Source organism: Monodon monoceros, unplaced genomic scaffold (assembly GCF_005190385.1).
Source record: "Monodon monoceros isolate NGI ecotype Baffin Bay Population unplaced genomic scaffold, NGI_Narwhal_1 Super_Scaffold_21, whole genome shotgun sequence".
In the NCBI taxonomy this organism is placed as follows: Eukaryota; Metazoa; Chordata; class Mammalia; order Artiodactyla; family Monodontidae; genus Monodon; species Monodon monoceros.
The window spans coordinates 147,799,980-147,812,760 of record NW_021703778.1 but is presented as its reverse complement, the minus strand read 5'-3'; the positions used below and the strand labels follow the sequence as shown (position 1 = coordinate 147,812,760).

General features: G+C 43.1%; 1 protein-coding gene across 2 annotated transcripts in view; it reads right to left on the bottom strand.

The window, feature by feature from the left end:
• IFT43 (intraflagellar transport 43) overlaps positions 1–12,781 on the bottom strand; it is an 88,625-nt gene that overhangs the window by 42,455 nt on the left and 33,389 nt on the right. The window lies entirely within an intron of this gene.

The following is a 12,781-nucleotide window of genomic DNA, read 5'->3' as shown; positions in this document are numbered from 1 at the left end:
AGAAATTCCTCTTTGGGGAGCCAACACAGAACAAACAAATGTAAGATGTACATTAAAAAGATATGCTGTTAGATGACATGATACTATACATAGAAAATCCTAAAGATGCCACCAGAAAACTACTAGAGCTAATCAATGAATTTGGTAAAGTAGCAGGATACAAAATTAATGCACAGAAATCTCTTGCATTCCTATACACTAACAACGAAAAATCAGAAAGAGAAATTAAGGAAACATTCCCATTTACCGCTGCAACAAAAAGAATAAAATGCCTAGGAATAAACCCACCTAAGGAGACAAAAGACCTGTATGCAGAAAACTATAAGACACTGATGAAAGAAATTAAAGATGATACAAACAGATCAAGAGATACACCATGTTCTTGGATTGGAAGAATCAACACTGTGAAAATGACTATACTACCCAAAGCAATCTACAGATTCAATGCAATCCCTATCAAATTACCAATGGCATTTTTCACAGAATTAGAACAAGAAATTTCACAATTTGTATGGAAACACAAAAGACCCCAAATAGCCAAAGCAATCTTGAGAAAGAAAAATGGAGCTGGAGGAATCAGGCTCCCTGACTTCAGACTATACTACAAAGCTAGAGTAATCAAGGCAGTATGGTACTGGCACAAAAAGAGAAATATAGATCAATGGGACAGGATAGAAAGCCCAGAGATAAACCCACACACATATGGTCACCTTATCTTTGACAGAGGAGGCAAGAATATACAGTGGAGAAAAGACAGCCTCTTCAATAAATGGTGCTGGGAAAACTGGACAGCTACATGTAAAAGAATGAAATCAGAACAATTCCTAACACCATACACAAAAGTAAACTCAAAATGGATTAAAGACCTAAATGTAGGGCCAGACACTATAAAACTCTTGGAGGAAAACACAGGCAGAACACTATGACATAAATCACAGCAAGATCCTTCTTGACCCACCTCTTAGAGTAATGGAAATAAAAACAAAAATAAACAAATGGGACCTAATGAAACTTAGCCTTTGCACAGCAAAGGAAACCATAAACAAGACCAAAAGACAACCCTCAGAATGGGAGAAGATATTTGCAAATGAAGCAACTGACAAAGGATTAATCTCCAAAATATACAAGCAGCTCATGCAGTTCAATATCAAAAAACAAACAACCCAATCCAAAAATGGGCAGAAGACCTAAATAGATATTTCTCCAAAGAAGACATACAGATTGCCAACAAACACATGAAAAGATGTTCAACGTCGCTAATCATTAGAGAAATGCAAATCAAAACTACAATGAGGTATCACCTCACAACGGTCAGAATGGCCATCACCAAAAAATCTAGAAATGATAAATGCTGGAGAGGGTGTGGAGAAAAGGGAACCCTCCTGCACTGTTGGTGGGGATGTAAATTGATACAACCACTATAGAGAACAGTATGGAGGTTCCCTAAAAAACTAAAAATAGAACTACCATATGACCCAGCAATCCCACTACTGGGCATATACCCTGAAAAAACCATAATTCAAAAAGATATATGTACCACAATGTTCATTGCAGCACTATTTACAATAGCCAGGACATGGAAGCAACCTAAATGTCCATCAACAGATGAATGGATAAAGAAGATGTGGTACATATATATACAATGGCATATTACTCAGCCAAAAAAAACCCGAAACTGAGTTATTTGTAGTGAGGTGGATGGACCTAGAGTCTGTCATACAGAGTGAAGTAAGTCAGAAAGAGAAAAACAAATGCCACATGCTGATGCACAAATATAGAATCTAAAAAAATGGTAGTGATGAACCTAGTGGCAGGGCAAAAATAAAGACGCAGACGTAGAGAACAGACTTGAGGACATGGGCGGGGGAAGGGGAAGCTGGGACGAAGTGAGAGAGTGGCACTGACATATGTACACCAGCAAATGTAAAACAGCTAGCTAGTGGGAAGCAGCCGCATAGCACAGATCAGCTCGGTCCTTTGTGACCACCTAGAGGGGTGGGATAGGGAGGGTGGGAGGGAGGCTCAAGAAGGAGGGGGTATGGGAATGTATGTATACATGTAGCTGTTTCATTTTGTTGTACAGCAGAGACTAACACAACATTGTAAAGCAATTATACGCCAATAAAAAAGATATGTTGTTGCTTGGCCCTGAAGCCACCTTTTCTGAATCTGTTTTGTCTCGGAAGCCACGTGGAGGAAAAGCACACATGCAGGCGGGAGCAATGATGATAAAGTTGAGACAGAGATTCAAGCAGGGGGCTCTCATGGGCATCTCCAAAAGCCACAGAAACAGGGACATGGTGCCCAAGCCCTGGGCACATTTGTTGGAAATGGATGCACAATAAACTACCTAAGACCTTCCCTGCTCAACCATCTCACATGCAACCACCTCATCTGATTTCATCCAATACTGGACACTCATCTCTGATGCCTGACCAACCTCGCTGAGAGCTAAATAACTGCTCACCCATGATGCCCAGGACCCCTGCCATGTCATACCAATTCTGGGATCTTTGTGGCTCAGGGCAGCATGTGGAAAATAAATTCTCAATACTTCAACAAAATCATACATACTAATGAAAATCTGAAGGTCAAGGACTCAGGGACACCCGGTCCCTTTTTAATTACTGGAGCTCTGTAAGAAATGTCCAAAAGTCACTCAATCATCAAATATGTACTGAACACCTATATGTGTCAAGTACTACAGACCGAGAAGCAAACGGTATAGACAAAAATCTCTCGCAAAGTAACTATTTGCTGTTAAGTAATGGAAATGCAAAGGTAGCTACAGCTCTCAAACAGTTCAGTAAAAAGTAAAAACAAAAAAATAGAGAATGAGCCACATGCAGTGAAACATTGTCAGAAGGATGTTTTGTTGTATTATTCTCAAACTTTTCCATAGGTTTGAAAATTTTCAAAATAAAAAGACTGGAGCGGGCAGAAGGCAGGATTATAGGTATAATAAGTTGTATTTCAGGCAACCAAATAGTCGATGAGAGAAAGTTCCTTATGAAAGAAATTCTGTTAATAAGTGAGAATTAGAAAATCACCACTTGGGCTTCCCTGGTGGCGCAGTGGTTGAGAATCCGCCTGCGGATGCAGGGGACACGGGTTCGAGCCCTGGTCCGGGAAGATGCCACATGCCTCAGAGCAACTAAGCCCGTGCGCCACAACTACTGAGGCTGTGCTTTAGAGCCCGCGTGCCACAACTACTGAAGTCAGCGCACCGAGAGCCCCTGCTCCACACCAAGAGAATCCACCGCAATGAGAAGCACGCGCACCGCAACGAAGAGTAGCCCCCACTTGCGGCAACTAGAGAAAGCCTTTGCGCAGCAACGAAGACCCTGCACGGCCCCAAAATAAATAAATTAGTTCTCAAAAAAAATCTTTTTTTTTAAAAAAAGAAAATCACCACTTGACACCCTTTAATGAAATCATGGCTCTAGGCAACATTCATCAATGGATGCTTCAACCAGCAGGCAGGAGTGTGGTAGGGAACTAACATGGTGGCCACACCCCTGACCCCAAGGATCAATCACAGCCTCACTTAACGTGGAACCCCGGACACCTGTGCCTATGGATGTGCTACAGTGGGATGTACACAGCACCGCCTCCAAAGTACTCCTGCCAAGATTGCGAGCCTGCGTCTAACCCCCAGCTGATCTAGATGTAACCCCCAGCTTCACAGGGAACATGAGCGCCAAAGGAACAAGTTAGAAACCTTAACTAGGAAGCAATAGGCCAAATCCAGAATGTGGGACACTCTACAGGACAAGTTTCTCAAAAAAACCAATGACATGGGAGAAAAAAGAGGTGGGTGTGGGGTAGGGAAGGCTGCAGAATGAAAGAGACGAAAGATGACAATACAGGTGCAGACCTTGATTTGCTCTTTTTATAATCAACTATAAAAAGACATCTTTGAGACAATGGAAGTACTTGAATATGATCTGGCCATCAGATGACATTAAGGAATCATTATTAATTTTGATAGGCATGATAATGGAATGATGGTTAATAAACAAAAACAGTCCCTATCAGTTAACAAAAATTATCTTCAGCAGGAAAGGAAGGAGGGAGGAGGGCAATGACATTTTAATACGTTGCCAAGCTCCTCTACTCATCTTTGGCCTCATAAAGGATAAAGGATTTTACACACCCATGAGGTACACCTTCTTAAGATGAAATAACTATATACCCTTATATATATCTAACCCAGCACTTCCCCATCTTTTTCAAGACTTGGGGCACTTAAAAATAACAGCTGTATGGAAAACTGGGGTGCACGGATGAGACTGCTGGTGGCTACTGGTGACAGCCTGGAGGCCTTGGCAGCTCTAAGCCTGGCCCAAAAGGTCCAAGGACAGAGCACCCACATCCTGGTACACCTGCAGTCACAGTGCAGCACACAGCACAGCAGTGGGCAAGCTCTGGTTAACCTTCCCTCTGTGACATCTTTCTAAGAAACTGACTTCTAAGGAGATGGACAGCCTATAACAGAGCTGCTTTAAAGAGGACAAAACATGTGTCTGCAACTGTGCTTACAGATCTAGGAGCCTGGCAGCTCTGAATTTTTGCCTTTTACACTTTTGTAGCCTAATAAGAATTAACTACTCGTGGCTAACAAGAAGGTAAAGAGACTCTGGTATGACAATGACACAGAGGGAGAGGGCAGAAGCCCTTTAGTATTCTTGGAACATCTATGCCATTAAAAAAAAAAAAAAAAAAAAAGCAAGAGGGAAAGAGAGGAGGAGGAGGGAAGGGGGCAACCTCAGGACCAGCACACGGCTGTTCTACCGCCATCTTGATGTCCTTGACACGTGCAGATGGTGTGGAAGTGGCTGGCACCAGAACAGCCCATGAGAAGGAATGAGCGGCCTATGGAGATTTATGTGAGGAGAGTGAGATGGACAAGGTAAAATTGTCAGGAGGAGTTGTTAGAAAGTAAAATATATTGTGACAATTCCACTCCTGCCGTTCATCAATAAACTGACAGATCATTTAGTGTCAATTAGGAGTGATAGATGGACAAGTCCCCATGATCCTGGGCCAAAATTAATGGCTGGGAGGGAGAGGGTGATTGAAAATGACGGCTGACATTGAGAGCAAAGTCCTGAAAGTCCCCGAGGGGCCATTACCTACCTCATTCCCTTGCAGATCAATGCAGGGACAAACCCCAAAACAGACACTTTGAGACAAAACTTAATCAGACTACCTTTCCTTCCTCCCTTTCCCAAGTCTGGTTGACTCTCGTTCAGCTCTATTCCCCACCGACTACAAGTGCCCCACCTCAGACAACTTTGGAGCCAAGGCCAGCCTGGCTCCAAGATGGAATCTTTGGCATAGCTATGACTGTGGTGCCAAGAGAGGGGACAGGATCCCAGGTCCCAGGCCATTCCTGAATACAGCCGTTTCCTGTGGCTCGGGGTGAGTATTTGGGTTCCAGCAGTCAACGGCTCTAGCCAGTGAGGTGGGTGACACATGTCCTGCTCTCTATCTTGGGCAGTGTTATGCAAACAAAACAAAGGCATCCCAGAAACTCACATCCCTGGTTGAGGGCTCCTCAGGCAGATCTGTAAACAGCCCGCCTACTTCCCACTGGTGACAATGTAGACCTCGGTGAGCCTCACTTTCCTCCTCCCTCCCTTGTAGAGGGGTACCTACCTTAGAAACTAAAACCTACCCAATAGGGTTGGTGTATTGCACATATAAGGTGCAGCTATGGACTGAATGTGTGTGGCTCCCCAAATTCATATGCTGAAACCTTAACCTCCAATGCGATGGTGTTTGAAGGTGGGGACTTTGGGAACAAATTATGGTTAGATGAGGTCATGCGGGTGGAACCCCCATGATGGGATTAGTGCCCTCATAAAATAAGGAAGAGACAGAAGATCTCTCTGTGTGTGCACACACCAAGGAAGGCCACGTGAACCCAGCCTCTAGATTTCTAGCCTCCAGAACCGCGAGAAATAAATGCTTGTTGTTTAAACCATCCTTTCTATGATATTGTTATAGCAGCCTGAACTGGCTGAGACAGGTATCTAGTACAGTACCACTGTTATCATCCCAAAAGAATTTAAGGTGAGAACAATATTTTTAGTGTGAATTCTCTGCTCTAACCAGACTGACAGTGCGGTTACTGCTCCCCACCCCCCAACACTTATGCCTACACCAATCCTTGAACCAAAATGCTCTCCTCACAGTGCTCTTTGCCCATCAGAATCCCTCCAGCTTGACCCCCATCTCCTCCGCAAGGGGCTCGCTGACCACTGCGATTACTCTCCTCTGACGTCACAATACCAGGGTTGGCCACTCCGTTAGTTTCTCACTTATGATGCGATCCTGACTTTTGTGAATGAAAATGCCTCATCTCCCTAATTGGAATCAAAGCTCTTGCAGGGCAGGAAGCACAGAGCTCCCCTGGGGCACCTGCAAATAGCAGGAGCTCACGTTCTCCAGCCTTCACGGGGCAGATCCTCAATCCAGCCCAACAATCACCTCTCTGACCGCTAGTTGGCCCCCTTTCCTCTTCGTTTCAAATGTGTTCTACTTGCCTCCAGATGCCAGCTCTCCTTTGCTCCAGTAAGCTCAACACTGTTTGCCTTCCCACTTTGAAAAAAGAAGAAGACGAAAAAAAACGCAGGCCAATTCAAAATGGCCTCTTCCCCCAATTCCCTACTCCCCTCAGCCTTTTTTGATAACTTACCAGCCTTTCCAAGCTCCCTCCTGTCCTGGAGGAAAAATGTCCCTGCCTCTTCCTGTCCAAGGTTAATTAGTCTCTCTCGGAAGGTCTTACCCTATGTCTCCAGGATCCTACTCCTTCACACCCCCCTATTTCATCTGTAATCACTCTTTCCCCAGGTTTATCACACACACGAATCTCAACACAGATTCCCCCTTCCAAATACCGCCCCACCTCTTTCCTTTCCCTCTCAGAGTAGGAGCCTGTACCACTGTCCCCATTTCCTCACTTCCACCTTCCTCTTCAACCCACTGTAATCGGCTTTTGTCCCAACACAAATCACTGTGATCACTTCCTCAAAGGCCCCTAGTAACCTCCAAACAGCCAAATCCAAGGTTCTGTCCTTGTCTTCTATTTGTACATATGGCTCAATCTGTAACTGCTTTTTGACCTTTCTTCTGGACTCCCACACCATGGAGACGATCTGCATGGACCACCACCGCCCCCACGTCAGGTCTCTCCTCCTGCCTTCTCCATCTGACGGCACCACTACCCAACCAGTCACCGAAGCCAGGCACCTTGCAGTGGACCGTCAACTCCACCCTCTGCCCTGCATCCAACTAATGGCACTTCTATTAAGTCTACCCCCAAGATGTCTCCAAATCTCTCCTGTCCATGCTCACACACATTGCCCCAGTTCAGGCTCTTATCACCCTTCACACAGAGCATCATCTCCCCAACAGGTCTCCCAGCCGTCCAGAGCTCCATGTGCCACACCGACACAGTAAGTGACCAACCAAACTACCGATCTCATCATTCATGTGTTCAATAAATAGTCACTGAGTGCTCATCATGGACTGGCACTGTTTGAGGCACTGGGGGTATGTGAACAAGGGTGTGTCTCCTCTCACGGAGCTTACAGGAGAGTAGAGAGAAAAAAACAATACGTGCACGTGTGTGTGTGTATGGATATATGTAAGGTGGTGAAACCTACAGCAGGAGATGGGGAACACGGACTGATGAGGGGTGCTATTCTGTATAAAGTGAGGTCAGGTGGAGCCTGGGAAGCCATGGTAAAGACTGGGGGGTTTACTTTGGGGTGGGGGTGGGGGATGCCCCTGGAGGGTTCTGAGCAGACAAACGTGAAATGACCTCACCTATGTTATAAAGAGGTCACTCTGGCTCTTGCAGATAAGACTAAGGGAGGCAAAGGTGAAGGGGGAGGCCAGTCAGGAGAGCCTGGCCTGAGTCAGCACCAGGAACGACGCTGGCTGTAGCACTGGCCGCGCAGACGACAGGTGTGTTTCAACTGTGACTGAACAGGTTTGCTGACAGACTGAACCTGAGTGGACATGGAGGAGTCCAGGACGACCCCAAAGTTCTGCGTCTGAGTGACAGGGAAGGTGGAGCCCATTTATGGAGACCTGAGGGGCCTTGGGGAGGTGCAGATTGGGAGACGGGGTGGAAATGAAGAGGACCGATTTGGACGTGTTAGGATTGAGTTGCACATTCAGGTGGAAAGGTCATGTGGACAGCTAGATGCTCAGGGGAAGGACTGGGCTGGAGATACAAACTCTGGGGTTATCAGTATACAGGTGACAGGAAAACGCCCGAGAAGGGATGGAGAGCATGCCGAGAGCGAGCGTCGACAGAGGAGAGGTGGCTGGAGGACGAGCCCTGGGCATGCCGACAGACACTGAGGGGTCAGGACCAGGCGGCAGACCGAGGAGCCAAGCAAGGGGATCCCTTGAAAAGTAACACCGGAAATGGAAGAGCACTCCCTCCCAGGGAAAATGGATCTGATCTGGAAAAATCTTTAATATATTCATCGAGGAATTAACACTTGAGATTCTCTTTCTTTTTCTCTAAGAAGCAGATATAGGATTTGACTCATTTCCATATTTCAAAATAAATTCCAGATAATATAAACACTAGAATACCCTAATAACTTAGAAAAGTAGGGCTCCTCAATTAGCCTCTCACTAGCATACTTCAAAGTCACCTTCTTCTTCTTAGTTAACACGAAAAAGCAGTGTTATGTTCACCAAAGGAACAGTGTGGCGCTTAAATGGCATATGGCATATATGGCATATAAATAGACAGGAAGACCACCAGAACAGAGTAACGAGTCCAAAAGCAGACCCAAGTACATACAAAGATACAGACTATGGCAAAGGTGGCTTCTAAATTCACTGGAGAAAGATGGGTTTTCAAATAAATGGTGCTGGGACAATAGTCATTTAGAAAAAAGATAAAACTAGATCTGCACCTCATACTGTACACTGGAATTAATTCCACATGGATCAGAGATCTAAATTTTAAAATGTACCTTTATGTACCAATGTTTCCTTAGGTCTTTCTCCCAAGGCAATAGAATTAAAAACGAAAATAAACAAATGGGACCTAATCAAACTTACAAGCTTTTGCACAGCAGAGGAAACCATAAACAAAACGAAAAGACAACCTATAGAATGGGAGAAAATATTTGCAAACGACGCAACCAACAGGGCTTAATTTCCAAAATATACAAACAGCTCATACAACTTGACAACAAAAAAAAAAAACAACCCAATCGAAAAATGGGCAGAAGACCTAAAGAGACATTTCTCCAAAGAAGAAATACAGATGGCCAATAGGTACATGAAAAGATGCTCAACATCGCTAATTATTAGAGAAATGCAAATCAGAACTACCATGAGGTATCACCTCACACTGGTCAGAATGACCATCATTAAAAAGTCTACAAATCACAAATGCTGGAGAGGGTGTGGAGAAAAGGGGACCCTCCTACACTGCTGGTGCGAATGTAAGTTGGTGCAGCTACTGTGTAAAACAGTGTGGAGGTTCCTCAGAAAACTAAAAATAGAACTACCATATGATCCAGCAATCCCACTCCTGGGTATATATCCAGACAAAACTCTAAATCAAAAAGATACAGGCACCCCTATGTTCCTAGCAGCACTATGCACAATAGCCATGACATGGAAACAATCTAAATGTCCATCAACAGATGAATGGATAAAGATAATGGATAAATGCCATTTGCAGCAACATGGATGTAACTAGAGATTATCATACTAAGCAAAGCCAGAAAGAGAAGGACAAACACCATATGATATCACTTATATGTGGAATCTAAAATATGACACAAATGAAGCTATCTAGGAAACAGAAACAGAATCAGAGCCATAGAGAACAGACTGGTGGTTGCCAAGGGGGAGGGGGTTGGGGAGGGGAGGACTGTGAGTGTGGGATTAGCAGATGCCAGCTGGTATATATAGGATGGATAAACAACAAGGTCCTACCGCATAGCACAGGGAACTGTATTCAATATCCTGTGATAAACCATAATGGAAAAGAATTTGAAAAAGAATGCATGTATGTATAACTGAGTCACTTTGCTGTACAGAAGTAATTAACACAACATTGTAAATCAACTCTACTTCAAAAACAACTATAAAAATAAATAAATAAAATGTAGACTTAGCGTGTGGTTGTGTTCCAATAAAACATGATATATAAAAACAGGTGGTTGTGCACTTACAGTCACCTGATCAATGACAAAGGAGGCAAGAGTATACAATGGAGAAAAGACAATCTCTTCAACAAGTGGTGCTGGGAGAGCTGGACAGCTACATGTAAAAGAATGAAATTACAACATTCTCCAATACCATACACAAAAATAAACTCAAAATGGATTAAAGACCTAAATGTGAGACCAGATACTATAAAACAACTTGAGGAAAACATAGGCAGAACACTCTTTGACATAAACTGCAGCAATATTTTTTTTGGATCCTCTCCTAAAGTAAAGGAAATAAAAGCAAAAATAAATAAATGGGACGTAATTAAATTTAAAAGCTTTTTCACAGCAAAGGAAACCATCGACAAAATGAAAAGACAACCTTCTGAATGGGAGAAAATATTTGCAAATGATATGACCAATAAGGGGTTAATATCCAACATATATAAACAGCTCACACAACTCAACATCAAAAAAACCCAAACAACTTGATTAAAAAATGGGTGGAAGAACTGAATAGACACTTTTCCAAAGAGGAAATGCAGAGAGCCACCAGGCACATGAAAAGACGCTCAGCATCGCTAACCATCAGGGAAATGCAAATCAAAACCACAAGGAGATATCACCTTACACCTGTCTGAATGGCTATCATCAAAAAGAATACAAATAACAACTGTTAGCAAGGATGTGGAGAAAGGGACCCCTTATACAGTGTTGGTGGGAATATAAATTGGTGCAGCCACTGTGGAAAACAGTATGGAGGTTTCTCAAGAAACTAAAAATAGAACTACCATATGACACAGGAATGACACTCCCGGGTATATATCCAAAACAAACAAAACAAAACAAAAACACTAATTTGAAAAGATACAAGTACCCCAATTTTTTTAGCAGCATTATTTACAATTGCTAAGATATGGAAGCAACCTAAATGTCCATCAACAGGTGAATGGATTAAGAAGTGGTGTATAGAGATACAAGGGAATAGTACTCAGCCATTAAAAAAATGAACAAAACTTTGCTGTTTGTAGCAACATAGATAGACTTGGAGGGCATTAGGCTAAGTGAAATAAGTCAGACAGAGAAAGACAAATACTGTATGATATCACTTCTATGTGGAATCTAAAAAATACAAGAAACTAGTAAATATAACGAAAAAGAAGCAGACTCACAGAGAACAAACTAGTGGTTACCAGTGGGGAATGAGGGTGGGGAGGGGCAATATAGGGTGGGGGAGTGCGAGGTAAAACTGCTGGGTGTAAGACAGGCTCAAGGATGTATTGTACAACAAGAAGGGGAATATAGCCAATATTCTGTAATAACTATAAATGGAAAGTAACCTTTAAAAATTGTATAAAAGCAGGTGGCTGCCCTGTGGGCCACAGTTTGCTGAATCTTAACATATAGAAACAAATAGGGATACATTTTAAATTTATATATACATGCTTATTTTTTGCAAAAAGAAGTACAGGAAGGATAAAACAGAAACTAATAAAGAAGTTACCCATGGGAGATGGATGGGAATGAGGTAGAAAGAATAAGGATGGGAGTGAGATATCTCTGAGTATATCTTTCTATACCATTATTCTGATACAATAAAAAGTACACAATATCACCTGTTCTTGCCAAAAACATTTAACTTGAATCTGATCATGAGGAATCAATCAGAGAAATCTAGAATGTGAGACGCTCTACAAGACAACTGACCTGGATTCCTCAAAAAAGTCAATATACTGGGTGGAGGTGTAGTAGGGCGAAGGGGAGCTGGAATTATTTTAGAGACTAAAAGAGCCTAAAAAGAGACAGAACTACCAACATAATGTGTGAATTCTGATTGGATCCTGGAACTACAGAAGAGATTTTGGGGACAATTGGGGAAATTTAAATATAGACTATATTTTAAATATTATTAAATCTTCATGAAATTTCTTAGATGTGATCATTATACGTGATTATTTAGAGAATGTCCTTAATCTTCAGAGGTGCATGTTGGAATATTAAGAGGTGAAATATCATGATGACTGCAGCTTATTTTCAGATGATTCAGGGGAGAAAAAAGGGTGTGTGCACGTGTGTGTGTGTGTGTGTGTGTGTGTGTGTGTGTTTAGAGGTGGGGAGTGGAAGGGAGGAGGAAGGGGGGAAAACTGGAAAAAAATATTTTCGATAGTGCTATTTTGAAGGTAACAACTGCTGAAGGAAATTCTGAACAAAAGTAATGTCTCTTCTTTGAGAAAAAGAAATTCCTTCCCTGAGTTTATCGTTGGCCATCCCACTGGTGTAGTAAACGTGTATACATACATACATGTATATTGGTTTACCTTTCGTCTGAGACTTACCACAAGGGATTAAAGACCAAAATGATTTGTAATCCAGCAGTAACTAACAGGCAAGTCCATTCTGTTTAGAAAGTAACTTTAAGAGCTTCCCTGGTGGCACAGTGGTTGAGAGTCCGCCTGCTGATGCAGGGGACACGGGTTCGTGCCCCGGTCCGGGAGGATCCCACATGCCGCGGAGCGGCTGGGCCTGTGAACCATGGCCGCTGAGCCTGCACGTCCGGAGCCTGCGCTCCGCAACGGGAG